The sequence below is a fragment of the Octopus sinensis genome, linkage group LG10, assembly GCF_006345805.1.
Source record: "Octopus sinensis linkage group LG10, ASM634580v1, whole genome shotgun sequence".
Classification (NCBI taxonomy): domain Eukaryota; kingdom Metazoa; phylum Mollusca; class Cephalopoda; order Octopoda; family Octopodidae; genus Octopus; species Octopus sinensis.
In genome coordinates, this window is record NC_043006.1 from 65,453,397 (window position 1) to 65,477,944 (window position 24,548).

Here is a 24,548-nt window from a genome sequence, read left to right on the forward strand (position 1 = left end):
GTAACCGCCATGTTTTTCAATGTTTTTTGTATATAGTATGCGCGAATCCTTCTGGATAATGAAGAAAGAATTTCGAAACGTTCTTGCTAGTTCTAGATCAGTGGAACTTAACCGAGGTTCTTATGATCCATGGGGTTCCCGCAAGTAAAATAGTACATTGGGGATGCACAGTCGTATTCTAAATGTTCATGAAAATTTTTCTTTTGATGTATTTATAGTGAGGAATAGCTAAGTTTCTTTCTCTAACATTTTACGAAGTTCAACTTACACAAGTTATCGTGTGCAAAACAAGGTCGGAATTTTGAAAAGAACATCGATAAAACTAGTTTTTACTCATCGAATGGGGTTTGAGGATCCACCAGAATAGAATGGTGATCAAAGAGGACCATAGGCAAAAAATGGTTGAGAATCACTGTTCAATACAATATTTTAAATATGTTTATTTGTCTCCACTCGTTTTTCTTTTCTTTTTTAATTTTTTTTCTCTGGGATCACTGTGTAGTTTAGACGCTATACTCCAGATTCGAGTTTTGTAGCATCATATCTCCTTGCAGAACGGTCTTCCATTCTGCCTTAAAGCTCTTAATTCTAATGAAACGGCTGTTAGGTTTGTTGTGCATGACCATAGGCTATGGGTGATCTAATAAAAAACATTGTAAGACGTATTGCCACTCGTATTTTCGTATCACTTTCGTAATCATTCAGTAGTTGCGTTGCCCAGAGTGAAATAGCTATTGGTCACTTTCGCAGGCAGCATAAAAATATCCGAGTGAAAAGGAAGGTATCCCTGAAATGTCAGTAGTAGGTGGCGAATGTTAATCTTGTTTCCGTAGTTTCTTCTACCTGATCGTCGTCAGGTCTTACCCCAGTTTTCGTTTGAATAGGTTAGAGTGTCTGCTCTTTCACCTTTTCTGGAAAGAAGCGCCCCTCTGAACTGAGCGCCTGTCTACTGGAGAACTCGTTATGCAATCTGCGGCATCTGAAGAGATATCTCGATGATTTGTGATGGCCGTTAGTGAGGTATAATTTCTTGCAGCGTAGCTCGTTTCTTTAACTGAAATGCAGCCCTGGGTTTAGCGAAGATCGAGATTGGATGCCTGGCAGCTAGAATGTTGTCATTTGTTCAAAGTATTGAACGCGACTGGCATTAAGCCAACACTTGTATAGAATGTAGTGCTCGAACGATATTTTCGGAAAACTCTGGATATCAGTGAGAACTAACTGAAAAGCTTACTCTGAGGACTTTTCAGTGTGGCAGTTATGGACAAGTTCCAGAAATCCTTCATCTGGCAGTGCTACTGGCGGGCATTGCCGATTCGTGACCAACTCCAAGATGTGTGCAGAACTATGAAACTGTTCTGTACGTAGTCATTCATTGTCCGAGCATTGCTGACTCGTAGGGTTGATCAGCTGTTGTCGCGTTTTGGACGGATCTAGATATCAACCAAATCAACTATGAGGATTTCTCTACCTCTTTTCTTTGGTCTAGAAAAACGGGCAATTTTCCTCTGGTGACCATGGCAAAAGAAATTGTATGATAGACAAGATAAAAAGGGCAAACGAACACCTTTCTCTTTGGCCAAGTTTTCAATGTGAGATTGGTGAGAGGGGTGCTGTCGCCAAGTGAATTTATTGAAATGTGAGTTAGAATACCGAGACTGATCTATGTGAATATGTCTGTTTTCCATTTACACCTGCAGATCAGAGAACGTTACTGGTAGACGGTAGGGTAACTCAGGATTTCTGGGCTTCTTTGATTGGCCTTAGGTGGATGTCTCCTCAAGGGAAGATATCCATTCCAGACCATAAAAAAACTTGTTTTATATACGTTTTTTTTCTTATCATAGTCAATTATGCGTATATACAATATATTTTGGTGATTGTAATTTGTGCTTCACTCGTCGCCCTTGTGGCAAATGAAAGAAATCCTTATCGTTATTATTAATTTTAAATCATTTGTTAACATTCAGTAGGTTTGTCACCTGTATGATGACAGTGATTTGCACGTCTTAAATACGTACGGCTGCTGCTTAATGGCGACATTTGAAACAGCTCGTTATTAAACGTGATCTCGGACGCCATAAAGCGATTATAAGAATTCGCATTATTGGCTAATAAAAACAAATCGAGAAACGGGAAACAAACAACTGGAACTGTTCTAAATCGTCTGTCTGTCTGAAGTATCTGTGTAATAAAGATGTGTTCGTAACGTCTTGAGTGAGTGGCTGCTTAACAGCAGATTATGCTTGTAGTATCAATTGGTGATTGTTATCCCTGTTACAGCGTTCTCTGCTGGAAATAAAATGACATTCATATGGGCAATTTTGAATCAATAGAATGGAGGGCTTCCTTGAAGAAGAAATCGCTAAAACTTCAGTCACACTTAGTTTTTGAAATGCTTGTTAAGGCAAATAAATCACCGCCGTCGTCGCCACTGCATGAAAAGAACAGGAACAGCAAACTGACGGCTATGTGTAATATCATCAAATTCTACGCATTATTCTTAGTGACATGGAAAAATGGCTGACATAAATGAGTGATAGAGCAAGGCGTGTATTTATTATTATCATCTCCGCACTTAAAAATCTCAGACTTCATGTCTAAGAAAAAAATAAATATATTATACATATAATTATCATTAAGAAATCATCTTTGTCGTCATTTACTATTAAAGAAATTATTGTTATTATTGTCGAAGACAAAAATATTTTCGTTTAGCCATTTAGCAATCCAGTACGAGTGGTGAAAAGGGTGGGCTTTGATTAAGCCAGCAGGCAAAACGTTGTGCGACCAAGTGGATAGAGTGGCTTGTACCGCTGAGTTAATGGCGGAGGTCATGTGTTACTGACGCGTGTATGTATGTCGTATGTTTGCGTGTGTATGTATATATGTATGTTCTATGTTTATGTCTCTGTGTGTGTGTGTATATATATATGTATATAATTAGCTTTCGACAAGAGGTATGCATTCAGTTCTTAAGCATTTTTCATTAAGTTGATATATAAAACTGATTAAGCATACATATTACTTCACATGTCACCACGCGAGCTTTTGTATTTTATGTGAAGTTTGTACGCGTGTGTATTTTTACACACGTTTATCAATTTGAACTTTGAATCAGCCTACACCACTTATAATGTATTAAGCACCTATTTGGTTTTCTTTTTTTTTTTAATTTCTGCAGTGGAGGGGCGATATATTTGTCACCTATTAAATTCCCGACATGTTCTACAAAACGTTGAAAAATCAATCCCAAAAAAACCCCAGAGAATAATATAAACAAGAGATCATGTCTTGCTACTTTAAACTTGAGATTTCGTATACTGTTTGGTAGCCACTGCTGTTAGTCTATCCCCTCCTCCACTTGCTTTCAATTTATAAGAAGACAGCATTGAAAGGGACGATGTATGACTTCTCTCTCTTCTTTTCTTTCTTTCTCTCTCTCTTTCTTCTACTCTGTCTCCATGCTCCTCTCCCGACAGCAGATGCTGAAAGAGGTGCGGAATAATGTGACTATTTATTGATCATTTCGATGCATGTTAACTCAAATGTAGATCTGCTCTCGCTTCTTTTGAGATTGTTGAATATCTGACATCCATTAACATGGACTCGCCCTTTCGACCTCTCATGTCTGTCTGCGTTCTATATATATATATATATATATAAATATATATATGTATTTTTATGTGCCTATGTCTCCATATGTGTATGGGTGGGTGTGAGACATATACAGATATATATTTATACACACATACATAATGTGCAGATTGATACATACGCAAAAGCACGTACATTTTAATAAGATAGGCAATAAAGAATAACATTTTATTTGCTTGTTATTATTATTGTTATTATTATTATTATTTAATTGTGCTTTTAATTACTTCTAAAGGTTTATGTTTTATTTGCAGGTCACTGCCTTTTGTTTTACATTTTTTGTGTTAGCAATCATTCCCCGACATTTTTTTTTTGTCTCACCTCTTCTGCTCCTCAGCACGACCACCACTTTCAACCGTACAATAAAGCTCCGAGCCAAAGAAGGTGCCTCTACGTGGTCATTTAACATTGTAGAAATAGCAGCCACATTTCTCTCGCTCTCAAAATGCACCCCCGTTACTCTGCACCTAAGAAACAGATGAGATGGTCACTGTTGGGATGTCTCTTACATGTCTACTTGCTCAAGGATGACCTGGGGTTAAACAATAACATCATTACGACTATTTTGCTCTCTCTCTCTCTCTCTCTCTCTCTCGTTTCTAGAACTTTCTGCACCATCTGCTTCGGTTGCCTGTTGGGCAACTTGCAATTCTCAGAGAAGATTCTACGCAGTCACATGATATGCTGGAAATAGCAGCCGAATCAGTTCTCAAACCACCCCTTACCGTCTTAAATAAAGCTACAGTGGAAAGTGTAATTGCGTGTTAAAGTTAGTGTCGTCAAATTATGTTATGAGCAACAAATATTTACTGACGAAAGGACTCAATACTTTTAACGGAGTCAAATTTGGCGTAGCTATGTGGTAAAAAGCTTGCTTCCCCACCACATGGTTCTGTGTGGAACCTTGGGCAAGTGTCTTCTATAGCCTTTGGCTGACCACAACCTTCTGAGTCGATTTGGTAGGCAGAAACTAAAAGAAGCCTGTTGTGTGTGTGTGTGTCTGTGTGAGAACCTACCTCTTGACAACTGGGGTTGGGGTGTCTACGTCCCCGTAACTTAGCGTTTTGGCAAAAGTAACAGATAACAGTATTGGGGTCGATTCATTCAACTAAAAATTTCTCAAGGCGGTGACTCAGCATGGCCACAATCTAATGAAACAAAAGATGGTGGGTTGAGTGGGTTTATATACGTGTGTGTGTGTCCATGTTTGGTTTTCCCTTCACTACTTGCTAACCTTAGTGGTTCGACATAAAGAACGATTAAATAAGCGCCAGGTAAAAAAAAAATTTAAAAGGACTGAGGATGATCTGTTCGGCTGAAACTCTTCAAGTCGTTGCCCGAGCATGGCCGCAGCCGTTTTTGCCTTTCTCATCGTTTTTGTCCGGGTTTATGAAAACCGAAGTTAAATCTGCGTTTTGGAGAAACCACTTTAAAAAGATTCTATTTCAACTGATCCGGGAATGTTGATTTACTCAGAATTATTACATTCAAGCAATTCAGAACATGGTTCGAGTTGAGCCCCATAAAACTGTTCCCCTTAAAACATGAGTCACATAACCTATGAGCTTCTTGAAAACCCGTGCTCCCCTGCACAATTGCAGTCAGGTGCCAAACAACAGCATACTGCTTGAAGCATAATATGGTAAATAACGTAATGTGTCAGTTCCGGTAGTTGATGATCAGAAGCGGAGAGGTTGGTAAAACTGCCAAACTCGCCGTCTTCATTTCGGTTTTCGTGTCTCTCCTCATCTGTGGTCAAGAATCTTATGTAATGATCGAAAGAGTACGATCGCGAATGCTAGCAGTCCAAATAGGGTTCCTGCAAAGTTCTCTGGAGTAACATTATTCGACAGGGTGTATAGCTTGGAGATCAGGGAGCCTTTTTAGATCGAGCTGCTACTTGTCTGCATTGAGAAGCGAGTTTATGTATTTCAGACGTTTGATTAGCATTTTGCAGGAAAAAATCGCCACACAGTTACTCCAAGCCGACCAAGGAAGGAATGGCGGGAGACCGAGGGATAGATTATGAATGAGATGGTTGGGGAATATTCATAATATCCGGAAGGGGCAACATGTTCGGCCTAGCAAAGCTTGTGTTTTCGGTAATCTGCATTCACGTGTGTGTGTGTGTGTGTGTGTGTGTGTGAAAGAGAGAGAGAGAGAGAGAGAGAGCGCGCGTGCACACCAACAACCACACACACACACACACACATATGTATGTATATGCAGTTCATACTCTAATGTAACCTTATTTGCTTTTTCAGAAGTATTGAGTTCTTTTATATTTCTTTCGTAAATACAATTATAAACACACTCACATACACGCGGCTAGAATCAGTGTCCAGCCCAAACCGAGCTTTATAATCGCGAACGTCACGTTTATTTAAGACGCAGTATATCTCGAACTGTATTATGCGCTCTCCCGCCGCCTTTTTTTCGAGATGATGTGTGATTTGGTGGAGATTTGGGTGCTATATCTAGAAATTAATCAAACGCGCAGAGGCTCCCATGTTGGCGCATTATTGTAACGTTTGTTACGTTACCATTCACACACACACGTATGTATGTGTGTGTGAAAACCTAGTAGACTATTTCTACGTAGATTGAAAAAAAGAAAACCGATGAACAGTCTTAATCAATTTTCGATTCTTATTGTGCTCTCATCAGCGTTGTCTACATCTTTTGACCAATCAATCCAAGAGAAATTAGCTTCGAGCTACTAATATATAATATATTTACTGTATTAATATATAATATATTTGTTCTTTATTGAGGTTCTAAATTCTGGTACGGTTAATCCTTGTCTAGGGATTCCTAATTTACAGAGGATTTCTTGCAGGTCTATTACAGTTGCTTATAACGGCTCACGATCGTAAGGTTGTGACTTCGATTCCAGGCGGTGCTTTGTGTCCTACTCAGCTGGCAAAAATGTACATGGGATTCAGAGGACCAGCCTTGTCACATTCCTTAAGGGTACGCGTGTCTGTGGATTGCTCAGCCACTTGCATGTAAAGTTCAAGAGCAGGATTTTCCTTTGATCGAAACAAACTGGAACCCTCGTCGTCGTAATGGATAGAGTGCCATCGGAGTTGTTAATTTATTCTAAAGGAATGCTTTTATTATCTTGTATGGAGAGACGTAGATCTTTTTTGTTTTCTTTCTCAGGAACCCTTCTGTTTGGACAATGCAGATTATTTTCTCAAATTTCCAAAACTTTCAGTGATCAGAAAATATAATCTTGTAATTGGTACCTGTCATGAACCGAGCTCGATTCGATTGGCTACACTCTCGCTCTCCTACAAATGCAAGAAATAAAGATTATATTGTTACTTTTTGTCTTTTGATATAGTTTGAAAAATCACGAATATCTCAGCTTCAAAATCTTCAAACTCCATACCTACGTAACAAACAGACCTTGTTAAATTTCTTCCAACCACTTGCAATATTTGAAAATCTACCAGATTTTTTTCATATTTTCTACACTGATGTAACTTCTTTATGATTAATTTCTTAAAAAAAAAAAAATGAATGTGATCTTCGTTATCAGCATGCAAAACTACGTCTTTAGAAAATAATCTGGTGAAAATTTGAAATACTTCAAGTAGTTGGAGGAAATTTTACAAGATCCTAACAAACAATTGTTAGTAAGTATATTTACTGGCAATGATGTGGTAAATTTGAATGAATATCGTACCTTTTGTAGATCAGTAATGACCACTTGGTAGGGCGTTGTCATGCCGCAGTAAAATGTTTGGTATACAGTTACCGATCTAGTTTTAAATTCTGTATTTGTTGGCATAAAAGACGCGTTTTAATTTCTGCAGCGCATATCCAGGAGAAAATGTTTTTAGTGCTTTACTGCATTAATTAATAACTTTGCATGTAGGACTCTGGGTAATTTTTTTTAAGTGCTGGTGGGATTCGTTCAAATATGGTACTTATTGTTTAACCCTACGTCAGTCCTGATCACGCATGTTGATAGGTACCCCAGCCATAAGACTATATAGTTCGATGTATCTAGGTTTTTTCTATTATGTTTTCTAAAAATTTATTTTAGGCACAGACGTAGCTGTATGGTCAGATGTTTGCTTCCCAACCACATGGTCCTGGGTTTAGTCCCACTGCGTGGCACCTTCAGAAAATGTCTTCTACTATAGCTTCGGGCCGATCAAAGCCTTGTGAGAGGATTTAATACACAGAAACTGAAAGAAACCCGTCCTATTGTATACCTACTTGTGTGTCTTTGCGTCCGTGCTCGTTCCCCCACCACCGCTTGACAACTGGTGTTGGTTTGTTTACGTCCCAGTAACAGCAGTTTGGCAAAAGAGACCGATAGAATAAGTACCAGGTTTTAAATAGAAAAAGTATTGCGGTCGATTCATTCGGTTAAAAATTCTTGAAGGCGGTGCCCCAGCATGGCCGCAGTGTAATGATTGAAACCGGTAAAAGGTAAAATCTAGTAGATGAAGAGTAATACTGACAACTTTTTTGTGAATTCTGCGAAAATGGTGTTAAAAATGGAAGAAGACCCGTTATTCTTGGGTTGCCTGCAGAGTGGGGATCTGGTCTGAATATTTGCAATGCAATGAACTCTAATAAAAGGCACTCGAACCCAGCAAATGGTATAAAATTTACTCTGACGATTTCAGATTATAGGTGCAGGGAGATTTGGCTACTGTTTCTTGCAGGATGAGTAACTGCGTAGAATATTTCTCGTTGGCTAGTCGATGACAATAGTTTTTAATTTTAATATAAGGTCATTTGTTTGTATAGGAGAAATGTGGCTGATTAAAACGGCGCAATTCACGGACGACTGCTCCTGATTTTATCAACTGCGTAGAAGAGCAAGGCAAAGTCGATCGGTAGGAGGACGAACAAAGAAAATAATGATTTCAAAATTTGGCATAGGACTAGCAGGTTTTCGATGGAAGGTGGGGAAGTTGAGTACATTTACTCTAGTACTTGTATTTATTATAACAAGTCCGAAAGGATGAAAGGCAAAGTCGACCTCGGTAGATTTTGAACTCAGAACATAAAGATAGACGAAATGCCGCTAAGCATTTTATCCAGCTGCTAACGATTCTGCCAGCTCGCCGCCACGAACAACGAAAATAATACTCTGTATATGTACTCAAGGACTTTCTCAACCCACCGTATGCATAATTCAATTTTCAAGTATTTTATATCTCAAAAGTTATTTCCCCTCTCTATTTTGAGCAGAATTAATCATTAATTATATGATTTTAAAATATACTCTTGTCATCTCAGGTGAAAATTTTTGTATATTGAAATTGTTTGGTTTATTTGATTAAATAGAATTTCCTGTTGTAACTTGTATGTTGGTATCCGTTTTACTACACAGGAAAGGAGTATTTCAGGGCAGCAGAATTAATCGTATCAATCCAAATGGAAAGAAAAAAGCTAACCAGAGTCACATTCGGGACGGGTGACTAATATCTGCCAGGTCAGTCCCTCACCGTTTTACGACTCTGACTGGCGTCGTGGGGGGGCGTATTTTGAAGCATTTCAGGTCTGAAGGCACTCGATTTCCCACCCCCACCCTCCGCTAGAGGTAGAGCTACCGTATTTATCGGTCCCGAATTGAGTGAACGATAAAGCAGAAATCAATCGGATTTGAAGTGAGGGCGCAAGATTACCGCACTGTGCACTCTAATAACTCTGTTACCTCGCCATCTATGAATTATAATACAAATTTATATCAGTGTTTGGAGTTATTCTTTTATATGTTTCAGTCCAATGACTGTGGCCATGCTGGAGCACCGCCATTATCATCATACTTGTAAAAGAGTGAACCCGTTTCCCACTTAATACTCTCGCATTCAATTTTAATTAATTACGATTTTTGAGTTGTGTCCCTTGCCAAAAAGGGAATCAATGGTGTTCATGATTTTCCCCTTAAATTACTGGTTTAATTTTAATGAATCAAGCGATTTTTTTTTGTGGTTCACTATATTGAGCATGTTAGCCCCGGCCCCACCTGACTCTACTGACTATTCTGTAAAGATAGATTGCCAGAGAAATATGATAGCCATTTAGGGAGGTGTAACATCTTGGAATTTTACCTGTCTAAGTGTGTCATTTGGTGGCGATATGTATGTGTATGTGTGTAACTTTCAGACTAAATTGTGTGGAGAAAGAAGTAAATAGCTAAATAAACAATCCAGTACAGTGCGATACGAATATGGAAAATTTTTTTCTGAACACACACATACACACACACACACACACACATTCGGGCGAATATATTGCACGCACGTACACACACACACACACACACTCTATCTCTCTCACGCACACACACACACATTACATAACAGAAGATACACAGAAAATCTCCATACATATACACATACAGTGTTGAATTTTTCCATCAAACAAGTCCAATATAGTGTAAGTAATTCAAACACGTTATAGAGTTTATTGCTTATTTCTTCAGAACTTAAGAATTTTTACACACTTATTCGCATATTTCTCGATGAAATATATTGATATAATTATGGGAAGAAAAATGGCCACAAACACACAAACACTCCCTCTCTTTCTCTCTCCTTCTCAGCGTTACTCTCTCTCTTTCACACTCTCGTTTCTGCTGTGCAGTCAGTAGATTTCCGTTTATATGTTGAAAGCTTCTTCTAAAACAGCTGTTTTTGCTGGTCGGCTTCCTCCCTTTCTTGCCATTGGCTCACTGTTTAATGTTTTGGTCGGTGACGTACGAAGAAATGTATACCATGACTAAATCTACCCAGACTTGAGTCTGCCTGAGTTTCAGTTACCCACAAGCACTCAAAAACACTCTGGATCTGATAAATCCATTGAACGGATAAATTTATATATACATACACACACGTGTATACAAATATATATATTATATATATATATATATATATATATATATATATATATATATATATATATATATATATATTATATATTTATTTATATATATATATATATTTATATATTATATTTATATATATATATATATTGTTATATTTCGGAATGGTCATATAAAAAATCTTGCACAACAAATATTTAAACGTACTTTATATATATATATATATTTATATATATATATATAGATTATATATATTTATATATAATATATATATTTATATATCTATATTATATATATATATATATTATACATATATATTTATATATATATATTTATTTATATATTTATATATATATATATTTATATTTATATATTAATATTTATATATTTATATATATATTTATATATTATATATATATATATATTTAATATATAATATTTATTTATATATTTATATATATAATATATATTTATATGTATATATAATATATATATTTATATTTATATTTATATATAATATATATATAATATATATATATATATGTATTTATATATTATATATATATTATATATATATTTAACAATTAAGGATATAAAATAATATAAATTTATATATATATATATATATTTAATATATTTATATTTATATATTAATATTATATATTATATATTTAGATATAATATTTATATATATATATTTATATATATATATTTATATATATATATTTATATATATATATTTATATTTTATATTATATATTTATATTTATATATATATTTATATATATATATTTATATATATATTATATATATTTATAATATATATATATATATAATATATTTATATTTATATATATATATATATTTATATATATATATTATTATTATATATATTTATATTTATATATATTTATATATATATATTATATATATATATAATATATATAAAATATATAACATATATATTTACGATTCTTTTAGCAAATCTTTTCGCTCATTAATAAATTGTTTCTTTATTGGGTTTAAAGGGGAAAGTGAATACATTCTTATTCTTCTGCCCCCTTTTTTTTTGTTTTTATTTGAGTAATTTTGTCGATTTGGGAAGGATTATTAAGTAATTCTCTACTCGAACATTCAGCATTGGTTTCTTGACTAAAGGAATTAGAAAATGTCGCTGTGACATTCAAGCTTCTCCCAGTGGTGATAACAACGTAATGGAAGAATTAATGAACTGAGCTCGCCAACAAATGGAATAGAGTTATCTATTTATTCATTTAGTAATTTAATAATTAGCGAAGGTGAAGCTGAAATGAGGTTGTGATCTGTCACATTAACCAGATGAAAGTGCTTCCTGTTGGAAACTTTGATTCTGTCACAACTTTGTGCTGGCTCCCTTGTTTTTCTACAGCGCTTGTAAATTGATGGTTTCTAAAAGTGTAGAAGACAAAAGGTTTACGATGGATGGTTGAAATTGTTTGACTTTTATGTCTGTCTCCAGTCAAGGAAACAAGAAAAGTGACTAAGAAATGATTCCAGTTGGAAATCAACACGGTACGCCATGAGCTTGTCTCTGATACAAGGAAACCCAACTTTTAATGTGATTGCATGGCGTTCATTAATTCTCTCATAGTCAGTGGTGACGCAAGGGGTGTTCTGTCGTTATAATTGCAGGTTGGTGGTAGAATCGGAAGAACATCGGACAAAATAGTTGTGGTATTTGGTTATTTCCCTTTACGTTCTGAGTTCAAATCCCGCGCATGTCTACTTTGTTTTTTCTCCCTTCCAAAGTCAATAAAATACTGAGATCGATGTGATCAATCATGGCATAATAGGCGGTGGCCCAGCATATCTTCAGTCAAATAACTGAAATAAGTAAAAAAAAGAAACTGGGATTCGATCCCTCTTCATTGAGATTGCTCGTCGGTTAACTCCAGATATGCTCTGATCGTACAGACCCATGATCAAAGGAGTTTCAGTCATGACCATCTCGTCACCCGCCTCCCGGTCGCCAAGCACGGGGTACTTTGACTACATTATGCAATTGTCTTAAGATGGAAGTGTATTCGAGGAAAAGTCAGCTGCTATTTCTAGCGGGTCATGCGACCACGAGAAGTATTTCCTCGTTGATTCGTTATCATATTTTTTTTATATTTGTGTATTTATGCAAGAAACCAGTTTATTACTGGTACTTGTAATAAAACAAGTACCAGTAATGATGCGGTTGGAATTAAAAAGAAGAAAAAAAAAAGCAGAGATGAGATACCAGTTTCTGCCGTCACATTTCAAAGAAAAAAATTGATGATGATGATGATGATGGTGCTATACCACCTAAAAAAAGAAAAATTAACGCATGTTCAAGTATTTATAAAATTTATAGTTAGATGGTATAATTTAAAAAAGAATAAACTACTTTTAAGTAATATAGATTTTAATTTTCTCTAAATTTGGTTTAGTTTAATTTACTGCTATCGAATTACGTGTGTGTGTTTGTGTGTGTGGGTGTTGCGTATGCATATGCGAATGTGTTTATATACATATGTATTCACACACATATGCACATACGTACATACACACACACATATGTACGTACGCATACACAAACGTCATTTACAATACGATCAATTTTTTAAAATTTCCTTTTTTTTCCTTAAGAAATTCACATTTTAGTTCCGAAATTCCAGAAGCTTAAATATTTTGACTTTAAAAAAAATTAAGCCATATTGTGTGTGTATATGTACGTATGCACGTTCGTCTATATGTATATACATATGTGTGTATGTGTGTGTGAGTGCCGATTAGTACTTCGTATCTTGCTGTTTATCTATCATTGAAAAGGAGGTAAGTAAACAACCACTTGTACACTGTCCAAGTGTCTCTTACTCCCTCATATATGTTAACTACTGTGGTTTAATCTAGCTTATAAAACAACTGTTAGTTCGTAAACATTTACTTGTATAAAGAAGGTGGAAAAGGAAAAAAACAAACAAAAACGTTCTTTTGTATATCCTGTAGTCACACGATATGCTTATTTATTATCTATATATCATTCATTAATTATTATTATTATTATTACATTTTATTTTTATGGATATTCTCCCCTTATTCAAAGATTAAAACTGTCTTTTTATTTATTTATTTGTTTATTGGCCTCCGTAAAAATCTCTGATGCGGAAATAATGTCAAGGAGTTCGTCATTTCCTCGACACCGGTGTTTCTCGTTCGAGCGAATCAAAACATAATACTAAAGCCTCCCTCTATTCGCTCTCTCTGTCTCCCTCTCTCTCTGTCTCTCACGGAAGCCTCCCTCGATCTATTGATATCTCATGTCTAGCTCCGGTGTTTCCCCTGTTAATTTCCGCCTTATTAAGGACGCGAACTGGCTGAATCGTTAGTACATCGGACGAAATGTAGATCGCTATTTCTTTCGGCTCTTTTCGTTCTAAATTCGAATTCTACGTAGATCAACTTCGCCTTACGTCCTTGGGGATGGATAAAATAAAATACCAGTTGATTTGGAAAGTGGGATGCGATGTAATGCCCCCCCCATCTCCTCAAAACTGCTGGCCTTGTGCCAAATGTAGAAACGATTATTTTGTCTTCTTTCTTTCTCTTTCTTGTTTACAACTTTCGCGTACTTACATGTTTCACGCTGTTGTTATTAATATTTTTTAATTAACCGCATATACACAATTTATTAAATGTGCTGCTTAAGAAAAAAAAAAGTAACTAGTTTTATCTTATCAGCTACTGTTATCACTATTTATTTTTCAATTAACTTTCATGCAAAGTAAGTTTCGACGTATTGTGTTCCGGTAACTGGGGTAGAGAGACGGGTTCGAACATCACTTTTACGTTAATTCATTCATTAAAAAAAAAAAAAGTTTCTCGAATTCTTAACAGAAATGATTTAATTGAACTTAATCAGTGCACGTGAAGCTAAAATGTGTTTTGGTTGGGGAAATTAAGGCGGAATCAAGTGCTTTGATATTAGACAGTTATACAACTGTAAGGCTATATATTATTATTTCGATCGAGTCGGTCTCTTGCTACTCTGAGTTTCACCTGCGGGTGTACAGGATCTTCAGGCAAGTTATGACACAGACCGACTCTACGAAAATGGAATATAACATTAGATCTCTGTTAAGAACTCTCCCCACCCCTGACACTTAACGCTAAACATGTATGTGCAAATATATATATACACATATTACTGTTATCTCTGTTAAGTCAGTCACCGGTTGTTGAGCATTTTGTCTCTCGTGACATCCCGAGATTATTGGGAATAGCGAGGAAACAACTCCCGTATTTCCGTTTGCGACCACCTCTGTCGACATATTCTGATACCACTCCTCTCTAAATCACAGCATCTTTTCCCTCACCAGTAAGAACAGGGATTTCCCCTTGCTATGTCCTCTTACAGCAAATTCTACAGTTTCGGTGCAACGAAAACAACTTACCTTCCTAATTTCAATCGTTTTATTCACTCGATAGACACAAATGTTTAGTTACACGCCTAATAATAAATATATGATCGTGTTAACTAAAAGTTCATGTACGCACATACTTGTACACATCATTTGCATCAAGTTAAAAGATTAGAATTAAAGAAAAATAAAACACTGAATGTAATAAACAAACAATGGTTTCGTCAATTAACTTGCACTTTATTTTAGTTAAGAAAATATCTGAAAAACGAGAGTAAACTTGAAAGAATGAAAGAGAGTGATAATGAAATGCAGAAAGAATTAGAAAATGATAGAAAGAAAGAGTAAGGGACAGAAAGAATGAGAGCAAAGACAAGATAGACAGAATGAATGAGAGGCAAAAATGTATGATAGAGAGAGAAAAAGACAGAGAGTGGGGAACTAAAAGTAAAAAAAAAAAAATGATACTCAAAAGACAGAATGAGAGCTTAGACACAAAACATTTGCCACCGTTAGGCCGTGGTCGGCCGTCAAAGTAGGGATCTGACAGTGAAAAATTCCTGTATCGAACGACGCTTGCTGAAAAAATCTCGTCAGTTGAAAGAGTGAATGGAGATTGTGACGTCAGAGGAGAGCATGGAAGTAAAAGAAAGTTTCCTGTTTAGTGAAGAGGGTCTCCCCTACTTTTACTGCTTTCTTTCTTCAGTGGTCGGCCAACGAACAACTCGAATTGATCTTTTTCATTTATTGTTGTCCTTTTCTTTTCTCGCCGTTCTGCATTTTGCTGGTAATTGTAATTCTGATGGTTAGGGAGGGGGTCTTATTATTATTAGACGGTTCTGCTGATTGCAGGATGTACGTATGTGAATGTGTGTATTATATTGATATAGGCGCTTATATTTATGTATTTGTGTGTGTAAAATGTCGGTGTTTATATGTATATATTTATGTCTGTCTGTGTGCGCGCGCATAATATGCGTGTCAGTATGTGTGTACTAACGTGTATCTGTGTATATAATATGCGTGTAGTAACGTATGTATGTAAATATATACATATGCGTGTGTGTGTGTATGCGTAGTCACACATTTCGTAAAAACATTCCGTTGGGGAAGAGTAAACAACTCATAGTGGTGTTCTGTATATTCACTCATCTGTCGCCCTGTGGCAATAACAGAAACCGTTATTAAAAAAAAAAATAATTAAACAAATAAAATAATTATATTTATTATCATGGAGATTCAAATTCGTTATATGTATCCTACCCATTGCTTCTGAACAAGAAGATAAAACCCCCGAATATATTTCGTAAATTTTGTTTCAGTTTTACTTTACTTTGTCTTTTTCTTGTTATTTTTCTCTGTTGTTCATTGAGTGAGGGACAGAGTGAATAAGTAGTCATGGATAACGGGATAGTAATAGGAAGGCGGTGTGGTGTGTGAATGAGAGAGAAAATAAAGTGAAGCAAAAACAGTGAAGAAGTCGGGAATAATAATAATAATAATAATCATAACAATAAATAGAAAAGCAATGAGCGTGTGTTTGTGTGTGTGTGTAAGCTTATGGAAAGAGAAAAAAGAAAAAGTGGCAGGTAAGAAATCTAGAGAGAGGAGGAAGCAGGCTGACAGAGAAAGTAACGGTGACACACAATTAGTTTAGACTCATGCACACATACACATACATTACAGTACCCCTGCATACATACACACAAACGCACACACACGACGCACACGCATAGACGATTCTTACGCGCCCGCGCACACACACTTATATACACATACACACCTACATCCACAGGCATATTCACACAGTAGCTCCAACGCATATAGATACATATACACAGTCACACATATACATATGCTGCTGAGACATACAACGGCTTTTGCACACACACACACACACACTCACACTCACACGCGCGCATACACAAACACGTACACCCAAAGGCATATTTACACAGCAGTTCCTACATAGACACAATCACTTTATATACACACACTTATATAGAATGTACAAGAGTCGCGGTGGTGTTGGTGGGGAGCGCCATGTTGGTCCAGTTCGGGTGGAATTATTGCATCCCAAGAAGGTAGGTGTGTTTATGTGGTAGCTGCGACGGAAAAAAAATTTGATAAACAAAAAACAAAAAAAATACCCAACCAAATCAGCAACTGTAACAACTGTGTGTTTATTGTAAAGAAAATATTATTACTTTCATTTATTACTTAATTCTTTATCTTCGTCATTTGATCTCCAAGGGGATATTATATGTATGAAAGCACAATAATAATAATGTTGAGATTAAAAAAAAATCATCTCCACATTTTTTACGACGAATCAGTTTCTCTCTCTCTCTCTCTTTGGATTTCTATTATTCTGTTCTTATATCTCCTCTCTCTCACTCTGTTCTGTTCTTTATCTCATACTTTCGTCGTCTTCCATACTTTCTTCTCTTCCTTCTTTACCTTCTTTCACTCCTTCACCCTCTCCCCCTCCATACACACAATCGCGTCGCCGTCTCCGCCACCTTCTTCCATCTTTTATTCCCCACCGCCTTCCGTTCCGCTGCCGCCGCCGCCGCCACCACCACCACCACTATCACCGCAATCATTCTCAGCCGTTCAACAACAACGACGACGACGACAACTGCAACAATATTGCCTGACGTCTTTGACGGAGGAAGCAAGCAAGGAGTGGGGTAGTGGCTGATGGGTGGATGGATAGTTGGGAATCTAGCTAAAACGAGTGAATGAGAGAGAGAAGCCAGGAGAGCCATGCTTGCCTGCTTAGGCTTTACTTCGTCTTTACCGGCCAGCCAGCTTACACCAGTCAGTAATAGTCCAAAACACAAGACACAACTGCACCTCTTTGCTCTTACCGGATGCTTTTTCGTTTTCTGTGTCTCTCTTTTTCTTTTCTTTTTCCCTGGGTACGCCGTTGACATGGTGTAACCATTTTACAGCCGACAGTCACCACTCACTAGTTCATCGCCCACCAATTATCATTTCACTATTTTACTTACACATTTTCACTAATCATATATTTCTTTATCTCACTATCTCTCCCACTTCCTGTCTATCTATCTATCTATCTATCTATCTATCTATCTATCTATCTATCTATCCATCCGTTTACCTCTTTGTCTATGTATCCCATCAACCTGTCTATGAATAATCAGCTTCTACCTGTCTATATATTAAAAGTATGTATGCTTATCTATCCATCTACACATTAATATATTTATCTATCCATTAACATGTTCCTCTACCTATCTATACCTATAAACGTACCCTTTTATCTATTGCACGCGTGTTGTTAGTGACTCATTGTGAAGCCGACACTCAACATACCTTGTGTGTTTACACACATACACACTACAGTTACCTTCAAATGTTTCTAATGGGGATAAATAGGTTCTTATATGAAAATACTAGCCACACACCTCTCACTCATTCCCTCTACTGGTCATTCATTATATCAGTTATACAATTAATCTAACGATCAATCAATCAAGTGATTTGTTGGTATTTTGCTGGACAATAATAATGGCACTCCGTCGGTTACGACGACGAAGGATTCCGGTTGATCCGATCAACGGAACAGCCTGCTCGTGAAATTAACGTGCAAGTGGCTGAGCACTTCACAGACACTTGTATCCTTAACGTAGTTCTAGGGGGAGATGCAGAGTGTGACAAGGCTGGCCCTTTAAGATACAGGTACTACAGAAACAAGAAGAGAGAGTGAGAGAAAGTTGTGGTGGAAGAATATAACAGGGTTCGCCACCACCGCTGTCGGAGCCCCGTGGACCTAAAGATGTTTTCGCTCAATAAACACTTACAGCGCCCTGTCTGGGGATCGAAACCGCGAGTCTGCTGCCCTAACCACTGGGTCATTGCACCTCCACACTGAACAGTACTCATCAGAATCGATAGGATACGTATCTGTAGGTTATGCATAGGTCATCCAAATCTCTCACATATCATCCTCATCATTGCTTTAACGTTCACTTTTCAATGCTTGCATGGGTTAGAGGGAATCCATTGGGGTGCGTTTTCTACAACTGAATGCCCTTCCTGTCACCGACCCTCACCTATTTCCAAGCTAAGCAGTATTTTCCCCACAGCCAGGCATGTCTTTATTGAATGTTGAATATGAATGACATTCATTTACAACAGTCACATGATGTCAAGGTAAAGAGACAAACATACACACTCTCACACATACACATGCATGCAATGGGCTTCTTTCAGTTTCCATCTACTGAATCCACTCAAAGCTTTTAGTTGACCTGCAGCGAGAGGAGAATAATGCTTGTCCAAGTGCCATGTATCAGGTTTGAAACCAAGACCATATAGTTGGGAATCAAACTTCTGAACCACACAAAAAAATTTAACTAGTTTCAAAAGTGGAATATCTTTTATGCTATGAAGCAGGAAAATCCCTTATATTTTGGACATTTATCCTTTTTCAGAGTGAGAGAGAGAGAGAGAAAAAACAAGGGTCTCATCACTGTTGGTGTTATATTTTGTTGACAAAGGTCATCACCAGTTTCCTTAGATTATTTTGTTTAATGTGCTGTGTTGTTTAGCGCCTCAGTCCTGATCAAGCAGATGTATGACCAAAGGTTGTTTCAGCTACATCTATGAACATCACATCATTGTTTTGATCAGACAATGTTTTCTTGACTAAACTATTCAACATGTCCTGTTTTGTTACCTTTTTTAAAAGAGTAAGTTTCAGAGAAATTTTTCCAGCAGGTTGAAAAACTAATCAGAGATTTCTCTTTGGCTCTTTAAGATAATTTATTTTCATGTATGTTATATGGCTACACCAAGAGAAAACCCTTGAGGGATCTTCAGTTTCCCAATATCCTAGTGTGAACTTTTTTTAGGTCATCAGATTATTTCTTTTTCATTTTTAATTTCAGGTTTTCCAATTAGTCACTCCACACACACACGCACACACAAACACATTAGGTGAGTCAACAAAGAAAACTTGCCCACTCTCTATTTCCTCGTCATAAACTCTGTTATGAAGTGTGAAAAAGTTTTGTTGCACATCTGCAACCTGGTCACTGACAGCATTCTAGTGGAATGATGTCATTGTTTGCACAGGTAGTGTATGTGTGCAGAGAACACACACACACACACACACATATGTATATACATACGTACATACATACATATATATATATATATGTATACACACACACATGCATATATACATATATACATGTTTATATTCTTATATTTATATATATATATATTCATGTACTCTTTTACTTGTTTCAGTCATTTGACTGCTGCCATGCTGGAGCACCTGTATATATATATATGTGTGTGTGTGTGTGTGTGTGTGTGTGTACACGCAAATACACACAAGGGAGTGAACACACAACAGAAAGTAGCACTCAGGACATTATTCAGTTGGAGTTACATGCATTTAGTAACAGTTTGACTCAGCCCCACATTACTTGAAGTTTCGAAGATGCAGGACACCTGACTCTTGTCAGGTCAGGTGTTCAGAGATATCTGATGATGTTGGTGCATTCTGTGTCCACGAAACTTTTAAGTGATGTGGAACTGAATCAAACTGTTTAAGATTATATTCTCTTATCTGTTTCAGTCATTTGACTGTGACCATGCTGGAGCACCGTCTTTAGTTGAGTAAATCGATCCTCCCAGGACTTATTCTTTGTAAGCCTAGTATTTATCGGTGTCTTTTGCCGAACCACTAAATCATTGGGATGTAAACACACCAGCATTGGTTGTGAAGTGGTGGTTGGGGAGGGACAAACACAGACACAAAAACATATATATATGTATATATATATATATATATGCACATATACGACAGGCCTCTTTCAGTTTCCATCTACCAAATCCCCTCACAAGGCTTTAGTTGGCCTGTGGTTATAGAAGACACTTGCCCAAGGTGCCACCATGTGGTTGGTAAGCAAGCTACTTACCAACCACATAGTGACACTCCTGTGCCTACACACACACACACACTCTCTCTCTCTCTCTCTCTCTCTCCTTATAAGCACCTCTTGAACTTAGAAACAAAAATACTGTGAATGTCGATCCTAGAAATTCGCTGATTTGTTTCTGTCTGTCTGTCTGTTTTGTCTCTGTCTAACTTTCTCTTTCTTCCCTCTCCTGTTGTCTGTGCTAGTCACGATTCTTTTCTATCCTTAATCCATAGAGTAATAATGTATTACATGGATTGTTTACCAGGTTGTACTGCTTGTTTCGGAATCTGACATTATGTACCCACCTCTGTCTGTCTGTTTGTCTCTCTTTCCATATATATTTATGCCTTATCTTTTGTCTCAGTCATTGGACTGTGGCGATGCTGGAGCACCACACCGAACAAATTAACCCCAGTATTTGTTTATTCCTTAAGTGTGATACTTATTGTCAGTCATTTTTGCTGAACCGCTAAGTTACGGGGATGTAAACAGACCAGCACCGGTTGTCAAGCAGTGGTGGTGGGAACACACACACACACACACATCCTATCTCGCTTTGAAAATACTAGCAGTGTCATCTTTCGTATTTTATATTTTACCCCTTTCATGTCTGCCATAAACAAATAAATTGATTTCTTTTGATCAGATGTTTCCATAAATGAATGGCGAACATACACATACACGTGTTTGTGTAATAAATTCCAGGCAGGTTTTGGTAGTAGGAAAAGAGAGAAAATATGGTGTGTCAAGTTCACTGATTTAATTTGTTTCTTGTGATCATTACAAGAGATGTGAAATATCTTCATTTCGCCGATGACGACGATTTCCGCCACCGCCTTTCAACAACACTCCGTTTGTGATGTGTGTCTGTGTGTTTAGATTTGTAGAGGTAGTAGGATTAATTTTAGCTGTTACCAGTTCACAGATAAGCAATGCCTCCCTCCTACACACCTTTTCAATTTGTTTGTGTCATTGTATACTGTTTGCACAGTGCGTGCGTACCTGCACACCTATATGTACTCTTCGAATACACTCTAACTAGCATGAGTATGTTCATACATTTACTCTCTCTCTCTCCCTCTCTCCATTCATATACTATTTTCTAACCCATTTACATACGTATACACACTTTCCAAACACAATACGTGTAACATCTACTTCCATATGCATATATATACACATAATACATCTCTTATGCGCACCTACTATCATAGTTTCATTTAACAGATTTTACGTTACACATTCTCTCTTTCTCTCTCTCACAAATTCAACTTAACACTACTCTTTCAATATTACATAGTTTTGTGACCCCCCCCCTCATGCACAAATATTGACTCATAAACACAGATATTATACGCGTTAAAAAGATTTCTATCTTTACACACAAATTACTAGCGTAGTAGTAACTTTATATATCCCGGCATACCACGTGTCAGTGTCAGCGGTCCGGTTTCGATTCCCTGACACTTTCGATGAGAGTCTAACCGCCCAACATCCCAACTGAATCGACGTATATCTATTGTTTGCATCCATAGGAAGATGAAAAGCGAAATAAATCTCAGTCGTCGAGGGATAAAACTAAATACCGCCAGATAATTGGTACGGCGCTTCCCTTTCTACCACTCCACTGTCACCTTCAAAATAATGATTTTTTTAATGGGTACAAAGTGTTGTTTAGCCCTTGTTGGCTCTGATCAACAAACATAGGATAAATGTCGTTTCAGTCGTGACAAACCCTTGTTTGTATCTTATTTTTATTCTTTATGCTGTGCATTTAAAACTACATGGTCCAATGCGTCTTTGACGGTTGAGGTGTGCTTTTAGTGCCACGATTTCTTGTAGATCGAATGACCACAGAGAGGCTTCTTCCTTTAGCACAGATATGTAAGAGAGTTGTTTAATCAATTTAATTAATCGCCCTCCCCACCTCCCGAGAATGAATGGCACAATGCACAATAAACCAGTTATGGGCAAACTGCGGCACACCGACCGAATATTACCTTGAATTTTTTCTTTAGCTGTGCGGTCGGCCTGATGATTACGGAAAAGGTTGCTCGTGCTTGCTTTAAACTAAGAACGTAGGACTGACTTATGACAGTCACGGTAGCAAATTTTGAGAGGGATGTGTAAGTTAGTGTAATCAAGCAGTACTTAATAACAGGCTTAAGTTTACCACCTCTGGTAGTATTGTTTCAACTTCTATTCTTCCTGGAAGTATTAAACATTATCATACATTATTTATATTTGATTTTATACATATGATCCTGGAAATATAAAACATCGCAGTATTTCCTGTCTCCGTTTGTTCAACAAATAAGCAGCCGTGAAAACTTTCCCTATTCGTTTATAAAATAAAGAAACACCATTGTGTGTGTGTGTAAATTTATGTATGTATATATGATATACGTGTGTATATATACGTTTGTTTATAAGTATGTGCGTGTGTAGAAACACACCCATGCGCACATATTGTTTTAGTTTCAGCGCAAGGTTTCAGATCAGATCACTTGCAAGGCAAGTACATATCCCAAATTGTTTATATATATAGTAGAGTAACGTATATATATATATGTTACTTAACCGACAGTCTGCCCTTGTCTGCTTCCAAGTCTCTCTCGGTTGTGTTAATTAAGTAAGAATGAAATTCTGACAAGTAAACCTAACATCGTATTCTCAGCAAGAAATGCGTATTTCCACTTGAAATCAGCTGTCTCATGTTGAAACTAGATCTTCTCTCACCCTCTACCTCACTTTATCTCTACAACAAACAAAACACATCTTTACACCCATTTTCTAATCACTTAGTTTCGTCTATGTCCGGATTTGATTTTTCTGTTAATATTTCGGATATTATTATTATTACCATTACGGTTTTTCTAAATTAGTATTGGCGGTGGGTTGGGGGAAGACAATAACAAACGTTTCTGTAAGAGATAGACAGAAGAAATTAATTAAAGACTCCAAGATCGACGCGTTTTTAAATGATTTCTTTAAAAGTACATGTTAACTGTGTGGTCTGTTAATAGAGTGGTTTTGTCGTGATAACTATGTATGTTATGCGTCTGTATGTGTATGTGTGTTCACATGTATGCGTCTATGCGCGAGTTTGCCTGTGTGTATGTGTGCGTCTTTTTCACCCCCACCAATGAAGTTGCCTTGTTGAGGTATAATTCTTTCTGTCATTCATGACTTGGTGTGTGTATATATATATATATATATATATATATATATATATATATATATATATATATATATATACTTACACACATACATAGTTGTTTAGTTATTTCTGTATGTTGTATATTTCTAGTGCTATTACTGTCATAATTATGTTTGTTGTCGTTAAAGATATATTTTAAAACATTTCTTTTGGCCACTATAACTAACACCGTGTGTGTGTGTGCGTGTATGTATGTGTATTTATATATATATATATATATATATATATATATATATTATATATATATATATATTATATATATATATATGCTTGACGTGGTAGGGGCGTTGGTGCTTGCTTAGGAAGGTGATGCTTTTTTTTTTGTTTTACTAATATAAAACTGCTGTGAACAAGTACCTCACTTTGTGACCACTCGTTCTGTGCTCGTCTTCGAGCCTGTGTGTGTATATGTGTGTATGCCCCTC

The 24,548-nt window shown here is 36.5% G+C and overlaps 1 protein-coding gene across 11 annotated transcripts in view; it reads left to right on the forward strand.

Annotated features, from left to right (window-relative positions):
- Positions 1–24,548, forward strand: part of LOC115216341 (serine/threonine-protein kinase tousled-like 2) — a 393,881-nt gene that overhangs the window by 70,714 nt on the left and 298,619 nt on the right. Inside the window, exon 1 of one of the 11 annotated variants that reach the window (XM_036506743.1) lies at positions 13,239–13,351. The exons of 7 other annotated variants lie outside the window; for them this stretch is intronic. The gene's annotated coding sequence lies outside the window, so the exon portion shown is untranslated. Of the gene's footprint in view, positions 1–13,238; positions 13,352–16,715; positions 17,022–24,548 lie in introns of those variants that run through there. 3 more of the 11 variants (XM_036506746.1, XM_029785574.2, XM_029785583.2) reach the window with 3 other exon arrangements.